Genomic DNA, 17691 nt, shown 5'->3' on the forward strand with positions numbered 1-17691 from the left:
TTAACTCATACCAAAGGTAATCACTAATTCTTCCTCTCCCAAGACAGCGCCCAGAGGGCCTTGGCCCAGTGAAACAATGCCCTCAATGCCCTACGCACACCTCCTGCGAGGCTCCAGGCCGCTAGCCAGAGTGGCGCCGCTAGCCAGAGTGGCGCCCCCTACCCCGACGCACACGTGGACCAAAAAGGCATTCAACACTGAGAATCAGGTGAGGGCTGCCTTTTCACTCCAGTTATTCTCAACTTCTGCAGGAGGTGCCAGTCCTCTGGCTTAGGTAGACACACGTCAGGAAAGGGGCTTGGACTCAGGCAGAGACTGGGACCTCCAGGCCTTAACCTAATGTGTCCTGGTAAATCAAGCAATCTGGTCGGGGGAACAAACTTAAATATATATATAAATAAATAAAAGCCAAGGGGCTGGGAAAGGGGCGTTTACAAGACTCCTGGAGCCCGCTGACCTTTTACATGCATGTATGCATATTTTCTAGTGGGGGAGGAAAAGGGGACTATTTCATGTATTGCCCACAGTAGGACACTTTTGAGCAAAAAAGGGAGCTCTGTATAATTATGCCCCCTGGAGCATATTTATAATTTATAATTATGCACAAACAAGTTACTCTGGTGATAAGCATTTCCTGGGAGGTTGGCCAGAGAGGACATAGACTGTACGACAGGCCACCACAGGGCCGCAGGGTTTGAAAAGGTCACGGAGTGGTTCCATGCCTCCTGGCAGGTCTCCCCAACCTACTCCTCACAAACCAGGACCCAGTCCCTGACCCTAGGGGGACTCATCTGTTCCCCCAGGCCATCACCATGAGTGATGAGCAGTATCCTTTCACCCAGTCTGGTCCCATGAAGACACCTGTGCTGGTCCCTGTCTCAGGAACAGACCTCTGTTTCTCTGCTGAGGGGTCAGAAAGAAAGGCGCCAGCCTCCTCTGTTCGGTGGCCACCAGCAGCGCTTTGTAACTAGGGGTTTAGGAGACCCTGTTCCAGCCCTGTCTGGGCCTCTGATTTTTGAATGAAAATTGAGTCAAGACATTTTTGTTTTTCCTCCCTGGGTCCCCTTTTTTCAACTGTAAAATGAGAAGCCTAACACCCGCCCTGCTCAGCTCATGTGATTGCTGTAGAGTGATGTTTTTCAGTTCCAGGAAATCTATGAAGGTTTACCATAAGCTGGGCCTGCACTGGGTGTTAAGAATCCAAGTATGAGTAAGATTTGGTCTCTGACGCCCAGAAGCTCCTAGTCCGGCTTCAGACAGACATATGGAAATACATCATTTCATTGTGTAACCATGTGGCAATTAGATATCAAGGCATCCAAGAAGTGTAGAGGAAGGAACCACTTTTCCCGGGCTTCAGGGAATTTTCCAGAAAATGTGATTTTTTCCACCTTGAATTAATCCAGAGCAAGTATTTATTGAAACCTACTGTGCACCAGACACTGAGAAAAGAGATACAAGGATTTAAAAATTGTAATTTCCTGTGCTCATGGTTCTTGAAAAGGTTCTATGAGTCATGCAATAACATAAATAAGAGATTGTCATTGGCATTTCAGGCAGAGAGAAAGAATGTGCAGAAGCAAAGGAGTGGGATGTTCTGAAATTTCTAGTAACTCCCCATGGCTCTGGTATTGGCAGCTTGGTGGCAGTGGCCAGGCATGTGGCAGGCAAAGTGAGTTGGGATTAGAATGGGGAGGGGCTGATAGACCAGCCAGAATAGAAGAGATGCAGAGTCAAGGCTACCATTAAATGGGGCAAGTAGCATGGTTGATTGGGCTTCTAGAAAGATCACGCTGGAGGTCACATGGAGTAAATATCAGTGCCTTGCAAGGAAAGAGAAAGCACTGTCACCTGGGGAGACAGAAAATAACTGATAGTGTTGGGTAACCGATGCTGTAAACGATTGTTAGTATTGATACATTCATTACTTCTGATGAAATTATACAGTGGCCACAGTCCTGCCCGTTCTTGAAGGCCAAATTCATGACCTTTGGAAACGACTGTAGTGAAGGATAAATTACATAATTTATACCAAGTGCCTTAAAACTTTTTACCTGGATTGATAGTAATTCTTCTCAGATTGAAAAAAAAAAAAAAATGTAGTAGGAAGATCTGTGTGGGACTCTTCATTCATTCACTTTTTAGCTATATGACCTTAGATGAATTTATTATAATTAATTAATTAGATGAATTAATTATAAAATAGAACTATAATCTGAATTTTACCTAACGTGAAAATTATGGAAGATGTATACAAGGCAACTAGCACAAGGTCTTGCATGTAACATAACATAATGTATGTAACATAAATAAATATTATTCTTATTGAACTATGTCCACAGAAAGCAATCCAACTTATAATAATAATAATAATAGACAAAATGCTTAAAATATCGATAAAGTGTATAGGAGTTGTTAAATATACAGTTGTAGGTGTGGTTAAATACAATTATGTAGCTATGATAAAAGGTGATGTGCCAATTAAAATAAGGATCATATAATTACAGGGAAATATTAAGCAGTCCACTCTGTAGACCAGTCAGATCCAGTTGCCGTAGGTCACTCATCTGTTCTGCATGCTTTCCAGACATTCTCTGTCTTGAAATGTACTTAACCGCTCCTTAATTCACTTCATCACTCATTAGTTCATTTATTTAGCAAACGTACAGTAGTTTCCTGCTAAGTATGAAGCCCTAAGTACTGTGTTCGTTGATCAAATGGTTTCTGAGAACAACTCCTAAGACTACTACGTCACTTGAAGGCTGACGTATACCACGGGTGATGACATTCATGTTTCTTAAACAACTCTCACAGCAGGCCATACCTAGGCTCAAAAATCTGTGACAAACTTCCATGACGAACTGTAGAGAATGCTACCATGTGCTGACGTGCAGGCTGTGGACTGAACATTCCATTCGTTACACTGGAAGTCCAGAACATTCCATTCCCCACTGAAGTCTTTGTGAATGGCACCCCTGGGGTTGTGCAAAACACAATCTTCTTGACCATACCTGGAAACTTGGGTATAGACATGGGGCTGGAGCTCAACAACTTCCCAACAACTTCATCTCCCACTCCTCTTGGCTACATGCCCACTGGCCACTCACACCATTTTGTGGACTCCAGTTTCCCACCTCTATGCCTATGACTTGAGTCATACCCTACTTGATGGTTGGTGCCTCTGTGTTTCCCTGGAATTACTCCTTTCCAAGGTGTTCCCTCTATGTTGCTCTAGTCATGTTCCCTAGTTCTCTTATTTGGCTTTATGGCTGCCTCAGGTTTTAAATGGTATGTTCAAGATCAGGGAGGCGTGGGTGTGCTTGGTCAATAACGAGGAGGTTGGTGGTGTTAATGCATGAGTTGCAATCTAGATATTCCTGATGATAGAATCTACAGATCTCTTAGTATCAGAATCAGTAAAAGTCGCCAAGAAGATAAGTGCCCCTAATTATTCCTCCATGTTAACTCTAGGAAGAGTTTCTGTCATTCCTTTGTGTAAGGAGGAAGGGAGAGATCCAGGGAAGAGGGTGCACAGCCTCCCTGCTGCAGCTGTCAGAGATGCATTTGGCCAGGTTCACTATGACCCTGGGGTTTGGATACAGTCATGATGGAGAGATAATTTCCAGTGGTGATGAGGCCTGTGGCATGCTCCCAAGCTTCATGACATAAATTGCCCCATTACTGTGAGAGTCTTCTCTATTACTAACTTTAATAATAATTATACTTTAATTATGCCTTTTGAGTGCTAGACTAGCCACCTTCTCTCTGGTTCTTATACAACTCATCAGAATAGATATTATTACCCCCACTTTACAGATGAAGAAAGCAGGACCCAGAGAAACTCTTTAACTTTTTCCATGGTTGCCCGTTACTCAGTGGCTATGCTGGTCACATGTGTGTTTGTGTGTGTGTGTGTGTGTGTGTGTGTGTGTGCTGGGGAAGAAAGGGGCAGGGGAATGAATAAGGTTTACTACATCATGTTGCCTGTCATGCTTTTTTAGATGTCTAAAGCTTTGGCTTAAATGGCCCACTTATAATCCTTCCATAATAGGGATTTCTTTTCTCAATTTTTTCCAAACAGCTTGTGTTTGAAAAATAGCTGCTTATGTCCAAGGTGAACCCTAGCAGTACCTATTAAAAGGTGACTTAGTGATGGTTTGTTTTACCATGGCTAGGTAAGGGGTCTGTTTTTCTCTTTGGATAAATGGTCCACTAGGAAAAGTCCAGTGTATAAATACAGAAGGAATTGCCATTTTGGAGCCATTTTTTCCTCCAGGCCCTAGGAGAATTGTTGTTGTTGTTGTTGTTGCTTTTAAATTAGAGGATGCCGGGAAACCCAGCATATGGGAATTTTCTGGATATCGCAAATTGTCTACCATCCTGTTATGTATTGCTGAGCAGCTAATAAACAAAAGTGAAAACAGCCAACTAGTCCAGGAAGTGCTGCAAATTTACATTTATCTAGAGTGTTAGGTTACTGTAAAAAGAGATTCAGTCTGAAGGGTGTTCTGGAAAATCTAGTTACGTGTTTCCATACCTGGCACACAGACAGACCTCGAGGGAGATGCGCGCCCACCTCTGTTTTACGAGCTTTAGGGCTCTGAGTGGCACTTCAATCCCCTGCCCATCGTGGAGTGGCGGTAACGATAATTTCCTTACCAAGGGAAGAGGCTGAATCAAATGATCATTTACATCCCTCTTCAGCTTTTAAAAGCCAAACTTCAGTTCAGGAAAAACAAGCTGGTCACCAGTAGACCAGTGTCTGAACAAGGACACATTGAGTTGATCTGGGCCCCAACCTGGCCAGTTAGCAACATGGCCTTGGACGGCCCTGATTGCTCAGGTTAAGGTCTATTAAGAATTAATACGTGCCACAGCCTCGACAGTTTACAAAGCACTCTTATGAATTTTGTGCCATTTAATCTTCACGATAGCTCCGTAAAGGAGGTTCATTACTGGCCTTGGTAGGAGAAACTGTGTCTCAAGGAATTTAAGTTGTGAGCTAGCTTGTGAGCACAAACCCAGCACTTCTGAGAGCCAATCCTGCGTTCATTTTACGGCACAGCTCTCCTTCCTGCCACTGCCTTCCCCCTCTGCCTTGTCCTTGCCTCCCTCTTTCGCCTCTCTCTCTTCTCCTTCCTTCTGTGTCAAAATTTTGTTTTAAATTTAAAACAATTTTGAGGTCCTACATTGGGGCTCCTTGCATAGAATTTCATTTGATGGTTTCATTGGATAGTTGCAAACCAGGAAAGCGTATCTAATCAAAAAGGCAATGTCGGGCTTCCCTGGTGGCGCAGTGGTTGAGAGTCCGCCTGCCGATGCAGGGGACACGGGTTCGTGCCCCGGTCCGGGAAGATCCCACATGCCGCGGAGCGGCTGGGCCCGTGAGCCATGGCTGCTGAGCCTGCTCATCTGGAGCCTGTGCTCCGCAACGGGAGAGGCCACAACAGTGAGAGGCCCGCGTACAGCAAAAAACAAAAACAAACAAAAAAAAGGCAATGTCTATAGAATAGTGCTTTCCACCTTGTGAGCCCTGGATCCCCAGGTGGGCTTAGAGTAGAGCGTGTGCAGCATGGAGACTCAGCGCTATAGCGGGCAATCTACTCAGTAGACCATAGAAGGAATGAATGGTATGTCTCACCCATATCTGTGCAATTCACATCCAAATATGCGTGAGTATTTTGGGGGTTAATAAAATATAAAACTGTAAGCAAACAACTAATTTCATAGTATTGTTCCCCATTTAGGCAATTAAAAAATATATCTAGGTATAATTGCTATCCCTTGGGACAACATGAAATTTTATATTATTCAATTTGTGTCCCAGAACTCAGAAAGGTTGAGGCTTGTCCTTCCCTGGATGGATAGCTCCTAGCAATGAAGCCAGCACTTTAGAAAATGTGTCCTGTATGTGTGGACCTGGGGGATGGTGTATGATCCTGGGGGTGTAAACTGGAGGAAGGTTGAAGAAATAGTGTCCTTTGTTCTAAATATGGGGTGTGCGTCAAGCCTCAGGCTTCATTATCTTCATTTGCCTAATAAGAGAGCTTGCTAACAACTCTGACTTTTAGGGTATTTTGCTACAGGGAAGTAATTCTCTTTCTAAATCACACAGTTGCTCAGTGACCACAGTGCTTGACCCCTGACAGACTCTGCAACGCATCTAGAAAAGAGTTAGATACAAAAGTTAACCAATCGTCATTCAAGAGATCAGGAAGCTGTTACTGAGCACTTGTTCTGAAGTTCAGTAGCTCTCTGACCTTATGTCAATTACAGAATATCCCTAAACCTTAGTTTCTGCTTCTTTAAAATGGCACCATCATAGCACAGACCTTGCAGGGTGTCATGAGGACTGTGGACAGGTGGGTGAAGCTCTGTTTAGGGCCTGGAAGTAGTGTGGGTTAGCCCTGACTACAGGGCTCCTGTACAAAGTACAGTCAGCCCTCCTTAACTGCGGGTTCCACATCCATGGATTCAGTCAACTGCGGATCAAAAATGTTTGAGAAAAATAATTCCAGAAAGTTCCAATAAGCAAAACTTGAATTTGCCTGCATCAGCAACTATTTCCATAGCATTTACGTTGTGTTAGGTATTATAAGTAATCAAGAGACGATTTAGAGTATACAGGAAGATGTGCATAGGTTATATGCAAATTTTAAAAATTTATATAAGGGACACGAGCATCTGTGGATTTTGGTTTCTGAGGGGGAGTGGGGGAGGGGTCCTGGAACCAATCCCCTATGGATACTGAGGACAACTGGGAGACAAGGTCACTGTCAGACCATGGGGGAATATGACTGCTGAGTTAAAATACTAGAACTTCAAGCCACTGACCAGATGTTCCCTGTCCTCCAGATGAAAGATACTTATTAGCCAGAAATCACATGGTGTAGTAGAAAGAGGCACTAGACCAAGAGCTGAGTTAGTTACATTTTCTTCTTCTTTTATATGCTTGTATTAGTTATCTGTTGCTGCATAACAAATTGCCCCCCAAAGCTTCAGCTTCCAAGGTCACTCATTTAGGTATTGGCAGGTTTCAAGTCCTTGAACGTTGTTGGACTGAGGGTCTCATTTCCTCCCTGGCTGTTGGCTGGAAACCACCCTCAGTTGTGAGTCACATGAGCCTCTCCAAATGTCAGCTGACAGCATGGTATCTTGCTTGATTAGAGCAAATACCCCAGAAGAGCCAGAGAGAAGTCAAAGTCTTTTATAGCCTAATCCCAGAAGTGACATCCTACATCATTTTGCCATAGTCTGCTTGTCAGAAGCAAGCCACCAAGGCCATTGCAAACACAACAGGAGAGGATTACACAAGGTGTGAGTACCAGGGGCCATGAGGAGCCTTTTCAGAAGTTGCCTGCCTCGGCATTCTCTCGGGTGGTATGTCAGAACCTTGGGGTGAAGATGATTATGTTTAACGGGAAGGGGTGGAAGCTAACAGCTGCCGGCCTACACTGAGGGAATTTGTACACTTCTGATATTCTTCAAGAATTCTTCCTTCTGGCATGGTGGCTCTGTGGCTGGGCAATGGGCTATCTCAGCCTCTCTACCCCCTGACAACTTTTTTTTTTTTTTTTTTGCGGTACACGGGCCTCTCACTGCTGTGGCCTCTTCCGTTGCGGAGCACAGGCTCCGGACGCGCAGGCTCAGCGGCCATGGCTCACGGGCCCAGCCGCTCCGCGGCATATGGGATCCTCCCGGACCGGGACACGAACCCGGATCCCCTGCATCGGCAGGCGGACTCTCAACCGCTGCGCCACCAGGGAAGCCCAACCCCCTGCCATCTTGATCTACCTTGAGATGCCCAAGCATTTCCCTGGAATCTAGGAATGGGCAGAGAATGCCCCAATCTAGAGACTTGGAGGCCCTGGAGACCTAGCGCCATGTTTTAATTTCCCTCTATACCCACAGTGCTAGGACAGTGACGGATGCATGGTGGTGTTATCACTGTTTTCTGGGTAAATCAATTTCTTAGAAGCCTGGTGTTGTAGAATGAGCCTGAGTGTGGGAGTGCAGCAGAGAGACCTGGGATTGACCCACATCTGCCTGGGCCTCTGCCCTTCCGTGCCCACCCAGGACCCTCAGTCTGTGCTTGAATGAAAAGGGGCTGCATCTTTTCATCCAGTCTTCAAATGCTTCTTGGATGTTTCTAAATGATTACTTTTTAAGTCCACATTTCACAACTGAAATGATTCCATTGTGTTCTGAAAATCTCCTTAATTGAATGTTCTCTTTGTCAACCCAATAAACTGCTAGTTTTGCAATAAGATTCCCCTGGCACATTTCCTGGGAGATTTAGTGTGAGAAATTCACTCACACAACTAGAAATATAGTAATAAATGCCTGTCAGCTCAGTTCTGTGGATGGGTCACTTTCTGTGTGTCAAGCCCCATGCTAGGTTCTGGACAGAGCACAGTGGACCGTATAGGAACTCACAGTATCATGAAAGACGCCTCTCGTGCACTACCCTGTTTCCTCATCTGAGACTTTTTTCTTTTTTTTTCCTTTTCCTATCACATTTTTTCTTGAGCCATAACTCACCAAGATTGTCTTACACACATGAAGTGACCAAAGTCGAGGGATGAATGTGCCAGGTTAAAGATGGCCACAGAGTTTTGACACTCCTCCCATTAAGAGGCGGGGTCCCATGCCCTGACCTTGAATATAAACTCGTGTGAGATCGTTTGGACCAATAAAAAATGGTGGATATGATGCATGGCCAGGTCTAGGTCTTGCCTTCGAGAAGACTGGAAGCTTCTTCGTTAGTCTCTTGGAAGCCTGAGCCTCCAAATAGATCGAATCAACTACCCTCCTGGAGAAACCTCACAGAAAGGCCCAAAAGATGACATGGAGAGGGAGAGGGCCCCAGGGGAGCCAAGCCTTCTGGCCAAACCTTGGCAAAGCTCCAGGCAGGAGAATGAAAGCCATCTCGATCCTCCCAGACCAGACCAGCCCCCAACAGAACACCACCGAGTTGCCAGCTGCCCAAATACCTGCTGCACAAAATCACTGTATAATACCATGGTGGTTGTTTTCCACCATTAAGTATCAGGTCAGTTTTTCACTCAGTAATAGAAAACTGGAACAAGGTAGTATAGTCATCCTTCTGGGTCTGCTAGGCAGTTCCTCTATGAAGTCTTACCCAGAGAAATAAAAAGAATTCCTATTGTAAGATGATACTTAATAAACACAGGTTGAATGACTCCCAAGCCCTCCTTCTTCTGATGTGTCTGGTTTAGAGAATATCCTCTTTCCTGATGGGCATGGCATCATTGGGCAATGACTATATACTGAATTCTGATTAATCTGCTGTAATTATATGACGTGAACGTGGCTGTCTCAATAGATCGGGAGCTCCCCGAGGGAAAGGGCCACATCTTCTCCCTTCTCCTCTGTTCTGTACTTGTCACAGTGCTGGGTACATATGCATGCTGAGAAAATGCGATTCCATTCAGAAAACAATGGATTAGGCTGCTTCCTGTCTCCTAATTCTCAGAAGGTCAGCACTTTACAGCAAACAATTTCCCATGAAGATGGGCCCAAGAGTTGCCATGGATATGGGGAGAGTATTATCATACCTTGAGGACTCCCCCAGAAATCCCTTTCTTGATTTTCAAAAACCACCAATGCTCTAATAATTATAAAAAATATTTCTTAATAACTGTAAATGTGGCCTTATTCCCACCACTCTGTGCAATGCATCATATTCTCCAGTAATCGAGATTCAGGCTCTTGACTGTCTGGAATACCTTTCTCACTTCCATAACTTTTGACAAGATCCACGTTGAGCACCAGCTTTTTCAGGAATTCTCAGGTTGAGCTAAGAGTCTCCACTGTGCAAAGCTCTATCTTAGCCAAGCCATATTTCACTGAAATGATCCCTGCATATTCCTATTTTCAACTGGTTAGTTCATTGAAAGTATAGATTGCATCTTACCTGTGGTTGTACATATAAGACATCTTTTTTGCTGCTCTTTCTGATTACATGTTTTTATTGGAGTATAGTTGATTTACAATGTTGTGTTAGTTTCAGGTGTACAGCAAAGTGATTCAGTTATATATATATATATATATATATACACACACACACACACACATATATATACATATATATATTCTTTTTCTTATTCTTTTCCCTTATAGGTTATTACAAAATATTGAATATAGTTCTCTGTGCTATACAGTAGGTCCCTGTTGGTTATCTGTTTTAGCACATAGAAGGCTTCAACAGTGCCTGCACGTTATAAGTGACTGACGTAGGCCTTGCCTACTGTCTACCAGTTTATCAAAGGTGTTCATTATTATCCTTGTATAATTGTGGCTAAGAAAGGAAAGTGACTTTCTTAAGATCACCTAACCACAGGGACCCACCACAGAGGCTTGCTAAGATTCCTCCCCATATCCTGAGACTATAGGACTTGTCCCTGGTGGGAGGGCGACAGCTCCAGCCCTATCCTCCCCATGGATACACATCTTTTGTTTCCTGCGTCTGGGAAATGCCCCAGGATTCCCTGCTGTGTTACTCAGGGAGACTGTTGCTCAATCCAGCAGCTGTTCTGGAGGAAAAGAAAAAGCAGAGGTTCTGAATGTATCATGCATACAATGCAATATTGAATAGAAGATCGCTAATAAGCAAGAATGCCTTGACCGTGCAGGCTCCTTCCAGTGAGGTCTAGCTCTTCATTTCCAGTGGGCTTCGCAGGAAGTACTACTGTAAAAAATAAAACATATATATTACTAATACGGTGGCTATATAAAACAATATTTGGCCAAGATAGTTAAGATGTGATTCAGTCTTTGTTCATCAAGTTGCTAAATATTATTCAGAGAGTGGAGTCACCATATGGTATAACTGAGTTTCCTTGGGAGGCTGGGTGAAATATCGTGTTGGATATAGAATGTGGAAATGTGCGTGTCTCCTGTGGTTTGAGTCTGGATCGAGCTGCAGACAGCTAATTCCATTAAGTCCTCATGCAAAGACTCCAATGCACACAGCAAATGGAAAAAGCATAGCCCGGCACGGATCACTCTAGGAGGTCAATTTCTCTTCCCAAACTGATGAAGAGTGGGCAAGCCATGCAGCTAGACCCAGATGCAATCTTGAAAGAAAAATGTGTGTGGGCAAGTGCAGTACCAGCTGGGAAAGTCTAAGTGGCTGAAACCTATGACTCAGAAATCTTAAATTGCCTTGAAATTAATGAAGCTCTGTGGGGATGACTCAGTTCATTCATGTCCTTAGCTTGCAGGCTTAAACGCTGGCAGAAGCGGACATTGTCCAAAGCTTGGAAGATCAGACCCCACAAAGGAAACATGTCTCAGGCTGGGAGGTGGTCTGGGGTGCGTGTCCCAGGAGCAGGGGCTGGAGAGGCAAGCGAGCTGGTATTTCTTCTTCCCGTGGATGAAGCAACCTCATTCAAGTGCCGTGCCCTCTGGACCTGATTTCTGTCCCTGTAAAACGAAAAGGAGAGATCTGATGATTTTTTCCAATGTTGTCAACTTCGATATTCTGATTAGCTAGGGTCCCAGTTAAGAAACAGCATTTGCCCCAGATGGTTCAAATGAGGAGATTTTAACACAGGGACTTTTTATTGATGTCTGTGCCAGGTTAAGAGAACAAATAAGAGAGAGTAAGGCACCCAGAGACCAGTAAAGGCAACAAGCCATTGTCACTCCCACGGCCAAAAGAATGAAAGGAAAACAGTGTTATTGTAGCCCAGTGAGAGTTGGAACTCTGGAGAAACCCACCCAGGACTCTGAAGGAGGGCACCCAGTGGGAGCCAGAGTCCCCGGGGGGACATAGTCCCTCCCACACACACCATGATGACACAAAGAGGGAGCAGAAAAGAAATAACTTAAACTGCATCTTATCCCCTCCCCCCTCCAGTTTCCCACTGGTGCCTCTCATTGGCAAACCCAACTGGATGTCATGAAGCAAGGGAAGCCAGGTGAAGCAGGCCACAGGGACTGGAACAGTGTGGAGAAGGCTAGAGAATGCATCTAGAGTGGGCGAGAACACAAAAGCCGGCACATAATCTACGACTTTATACGTGTGATTATGCGCCTACATTAGGGAAAAGGGCAGAACACATCTTTTTTTTTTTTCTGGAGAGATTGAAGAATAATTCTCAAGGAACAGAGTTCCTGAGGGCAGGGACCAGGTTTTGCTGATTCTTTAACCCATCAGGATCTATCACAATGCCTGGCACCGAGGAGATAATCAGGAAATATTTGGTGAATTAAAGGCTGATCGCAAATCCACATTTATAAGCATCTACAGGTGTCCAAGGCATGGTGGTCTGTTAATATCTGTTGAGTGAATAATGAATGTGTAGGTTCAAAACAAATTACATAATCTTTCGGATAATAGGTTCTGCAAAGCTCAGGCAAACCCTTGGTATTTTTGTTCTTGTAGTTGTTTCTTTTCTTTTTTTTTTCCGGCCACGCTGTGTGGCTTGTGTGATCTTAGTTCCCCGACCAGGGATTGAACTGTGGCCCTCAGAAGTGAAAGCAAAGAGTCCGAACCACTGGCATTCCCGTAGCTGTTTCGAATGTGATTGATGGTTATCATTGCACAAGCTGTATAAACGTCCTGGACTAGGAAAATGGACCCTACGTTGTGAGACCCAATGATATATTAAATGAATAAGCAAGAGGGGCTTAAAAGAGACATCTCCTGCTTTCCTCAGTGCTGAGACTCCCAGCAGGAGAATCTACAAAAGTAGAATGTTTATCATATTTCAATACACGTGGCATCACCTCCTGACATGTACATGTTCTAACAGAGGGATGCTCTTTAACGAGCCATGGATGGACACCCAGCTCTACCATTACTCAGCTCTCTGACTTGAGACAAAAACTTGACCCAGCGAACCTCAGTTCCGGTTTAACGCTGCCTCTTAGGATCAGTGTAAAAACTGAATGAGAGGATGGGTGTCAAGTTCCTGGTAGAAAGCCGGGCATGGAATCGATGTTCCCTTGCTCTCAGCTCCATCTTTCTAGTGGAGGCATTGATTTCCTTAGAGTTGACATAAGGTGTAAGACCAGCAATGAGAAGAGATGTTTTCTGCATTGCTATCTAAATCATCTTTAACAGAAAGTCACTTCTTTTATTATGGGGACAGTCCTATGCATAAGAGAAGCATAAGACATATTACAAGTTACAGAACACATCTAAATGACTATCCCTTACTGTTCGTATTTAGGAACTGGTGTTCACATGTGTCATCTTAGGATATAGAGGGTCATCCCAGGTACGTGTTGGCAGGTCTTCTCTTTAGTATTCACCTAGCTCGTGTTGATACTGCTCTCCCGCACTTCTATGATGGTCAAATCCAATTCCTTTTAAAGAGGCTGAAATGGAAGATGCTTTTTCTCTTAAGCCTTCTTTGTATCTAAGCAGGGTCATGTGATAAAATCATGACAAATGGAACGAAGGGCATGTTTTGTTAGAATATTTCTTTTGGTCCTCAGTTCCTGAAACTGAGTAATAAATGTGAAATGGATGTCTTTTGTGTGGTGTAACCAGCCTCTTTCAATTACACCTGAGTTTATGATAATGAGGTGACTTTTGGAAAGTCCCTAAGGATGGGGGCTGGTTGCCAGGGGAACCAACCTTGATTAGAGGATTGGAAATTCCAGCCTCACCCCCTAACCTCCAGGGAGGGGAGAGGGGCTGGAGATTGATTTCAATCACCAATGGCCAATGATTGCATCAGTCATGTCTATGTAATGAAGCCACCATAAAACCCCAAAAGGACGGTTTCAGAGAGCTTCCAGGTTGAACCAGGAGGCACCCGTGTACCTGGAAATTGAAGTACCCTGAACTTTACGAGGGCAGAAGCTCATGTGCTCAGGACCTTTTTGGACCCCACCCTACGTATCTCTTCACCTGGCTGTTTATTTGTTTATTAGTATCCTTTAATATCATTTGTAATAAAATGGTAATCTAGTACGTAGACTGGTTTCCTGAGTTCTGTGAGCCACTAACAAATTAATCAAACCCTAAGAGGGGGTGGTGGGAGCCTCTAGTTTATAGACTATTGGTCAGAAGCACAGGTAACCACCTGGACTTGCAATTGGTGTCTGAAGTGTGTGTGTGTGTGTCGGGGGGTGTAGTCTTGTGGGATGGAGCCCTTAACCTGTGGGGTCTGACACTATCTCCAGTATCTCCAGGTAGAAAGTGTCAGAATTAAGTTAAATAATATGACATCCAGGCGTCACAGAATTGTTTGATGTGTGGGTTTTCCAAACCACACATTGGAAGTGAGTAGTGTTGTAGTGGAGTAGTGTGAGAGCGAAGGAAACATACACCTGGAATGTTGTTTTTATACAAGAGAACTGGAGAGACATTGCCCAGAGGCCTGTGAAATTGAGCTGTGAAATGACCGAATTCCTGTCCCGAGCATTTGCATCCTTAGAGATTCTCTTACAAGCATTTGTACAAAACACTGTTTATGCCTTGTTTTGTCATGTATTCTCTTACGTGCAGCCGAAAGCATTCTAACAGAGTAGCTCTCTTTAGATTTGTTCTGGGAAAATAACTGAGTCCCTGTGTTCCCATCTCTTTTCTCCAGTGGCTAATTAAAAGCCTAGAGGTCAGAATCACCTTACACATTTTTGATTCTCCCATCCCCTTACTTATTGATCCATTCAATCAATCATTCATTATTTATTCAGTCAATTCAGTATGTACTTATTCAATCTGTACCTATTCTTTATTCCAGTGGTTGACTTCTGTTGGCCCTAGGAACCTTGCTCCAGCATCATGACCTTGAGAAAATCTTCCTGGGATCCCTACATTCAGGTAAGTGCTCTTCTTTTGTGCATTCTAGCAGTCAGTCATTATATCCTTTTTGGCATCTATCATATTATATTGAAATAATTTGTTTGTATATCTGTCCAACTAGAATAACATTTTCTAATAAATGCAGGGACTAGTCAATAGTCTTCCTTCCTTCCTTCCTTCTTTCCGTCTCTCCTTCCTCCCTCTCTCTCTCCCTCCCTTTCTTCCTTCCTTCCTTTTTTTCTTTCTTTTTTCCTTTTCTCCTCCTACTTCTCTTCCATCTCCTCTTTCTCCCTTTCCTCTTTTGTTCCTCTTCTATATGCTCAAGGTACGGCACAGTAAAGTTCTTGGCCATCAATGAATATTTCAAAACTCTTTATAGACAAGAATTAAACTGGGTACCTTGGGAAATACAGAAGCATAACATACTTGGTAATTAAGGGCAGAGATTGTGCTAATTGACTGCAATCCTAGTGCATGACCCAGAGAATGTGCTTAGTCAATGTTTGGTGAGTGAAAAAATTAGACTCAAAGAGGATCAATTTTATTGAAATGACAAAACTGACAAAAGAATCATTTTGGATATGAGTCAATGCTGCCTTGTGTAGCATTAGGTAATAGTGATGTTTCATAAATATGTGTTAAATAAATAACTTATACCTTTAATGAGTCCAGAATTTAAAATTTAAAATGTTGCATGTTGTGAAATATGACGCTGTCCTGATGGCTAACGTCTCTGTCTCATTTGGGGCATAGTTTATTCTTTCTCTGGTGATTTGAATTACTAGCTTCATCATATGCTGAGTACTCATAGATAAAATAGGTTGTTTTCTGTAATCTTTATTTTATTACCTTGCACCTTACAACAGTGTCTCACTGTTTTATTCACTGTGTGTGAATGTGTGATGTGAGTGTCCCACTTTTGTCTTCCTTTTATTCCCAATGTTCTTCAATAATTCTTAGATATTTAAGGAACCAGATAAACTTTGGCTTCAAATGTTAAGCTCCATAAACATCTCAAAATGATTCCTTAAGGCTGAGATAGTATTAAATTTAGAGACTGTGAGATGCAATATGGCAGAGTGGATAAAAGCAGTTTTGGAATAAATTGCCCAGAACGAGAAGAATGGCTTCACAACTCTCTAACCTGCAGCCTTTGACAAGTCAGGGCGTCAGTTTCTTCATTGGTAAAATGAGAATAATAATACTATCTATACTTAGGTTCGTCAGCTAGACAAAATAAGAAAATGCCTATTAAATATTTAGTCCAGTGTCTGGCACATAGAAAGTATTAACAGAGGTTAATTAGATATTTAATTTCCCAGCATTGTTCTAAAACTTCGCGTACCCCTATGCACAGCTGATGATGAAGGATAACACTCTACCCCAAGGGAACCAGCTCATGGGAAGGGTTGAGTCATCCAGATTTTCTGTGTTTTTATGAGGCCCTGAAACTACTTACCCAATGATGGTGGAGCTGTAGCTATGCAGTTGTGTCTGGGAAGCTAGGGGCTGCCTGCAGTGGCAGGTCCTGGAGGAAATCAATTGAGCCAAACAGGAGATGAAGAAAAGCAGAAATAAGAAATTCAAGGTGACCTTGGTGGGGAGAGAAGACAGCCTTAGCTTCCATCTCAGTTCCTATGAAGTCTGGCAGGATGGTGTTACTTGTACATCTAGGTTGGACAGGTGATCCTTACAGTAAATTTTCTTTTTAATTGACCAAGTTTGCACAATTTCACGTTCCTTTCAACTTCAACAGCCTTGGGCAGAGAAGGAATCTAATGGTTACGCTGTTTTTCCTATTAGATTGTATTCGGGATCAAATGAAGCCATGTAAAACTTGAAAAAGGAGAATTGGCTCTTTTTCAGGTTTTGTATTTGATATATAAATCTAGGGAGAATTGTAACATTGGTCTATCCTCCTCACAGGCGACTTTGTAAATCCAATGAGATGACATATAGAGAAGTGTCATCTAAAATGAAAAGGATCACAGCCATGTGAGAATGGTGACTGCACTGCTCACATGTGTCAAAGTTGTATCTGGAAAGTCATGTCCTGAGAATTGCATGAATGATTGCTATTGGATATTGGGTCTTCAAATTGCCTTCATTTTAGCTTCAAGTCCTTGGGAGTATCTATGACCTTTGGAACATGTGTGTTTTATACTAAGAAATAGATCCTAGCATGCAAAGACCCATACGTGGCAACTCATGCATTGTCACGTTAAATTGACCTCAGCATTCTCGTCTGAGTTATTTTCAAAAGGTATTAACCCTGAAGCATTAAGGGTTAAACCTCCAATAAAGATAGAAATGACTAATAGGAGGATGCAGCGGAGAGGCACACTCTTGCACCACACATGATTCATGGTTTATAGAAAACACTTTGTAACAGGTTTGTTTGCTGTGAGCCATCAGATCCACTTTGAACGATGAAAAAACCTTGGTCTTTGTGCCAGAAGCTAAGCATAACTTTCTCTAAAACTCTTGGTGACCACGTCACTCTGACTTTCTACGGCTGCATTCTGTAATGCAGCAAAGACCCTGAAACCACGTTTCCTCTAGACCAATGTAATGTAATTAAGAACAGGCATGACACATGAGTTGTCACTTGAGCTATGATTTTAACGCTTTCCACTTAGCTGGTAGCTAGCACATAGGTAATGATATGGCCTTAAAGTAAGTTTTTTAAAAACATTTTTTGGCTTGTGACCACAAAAGAGTATCTGTTTTTAACTCACATTGTTGACATTTCTCACTACTTAATAGAGATTCTTTTAAGTAAATGTGAATCGCGATGTTTAAAGACGTTTAAAAGAATGCAAGCAGTACCTCATGAGAACATCAAAACCAAACTGCCATTAAAAAGATTTACACAGAACTTTCTTAACCCAAATCCTGGACTTTGA

At 43.1% G+C, this 17691-nt stretch overlaps 1 long non-coding RNA gene across 1 annotated transcript in view; it reads left to right on the forward strand.

Moving 5' to 3' along the window:
- Positions 1–47: 47 nt before the first annotated feature.
- The window catches only part of LOC117203259 (uncharacterized), a 105152-nt gene continuing 87508 nt past the window's right edge, over positions 48–17691 (forward strand). The window contains exons 1-2 of the long non-coding RNA XR_004485948.2: positions 48–208; positions 14724–14803. This is a non-coding gene — a long non-coding RNA (uncharacterized LOC117203259). The remainder of the gene's footprint in view (positions 209–14723; positions 14804–17691) is intronic.

Source organism: Orcinus orca, chromosome 13 (assembly GCF_937001465.1).
Source record: "Orcinus orca chromosome 13, mOrcOrc1.1, whole genome shotgun sequence".
NCBI classification, from domain to species: Eukaryota; Metazoa; Chordata; class Mammalia; order Artiodactyla; family Delphinidae; genus Orcinus; species Orcinus orca.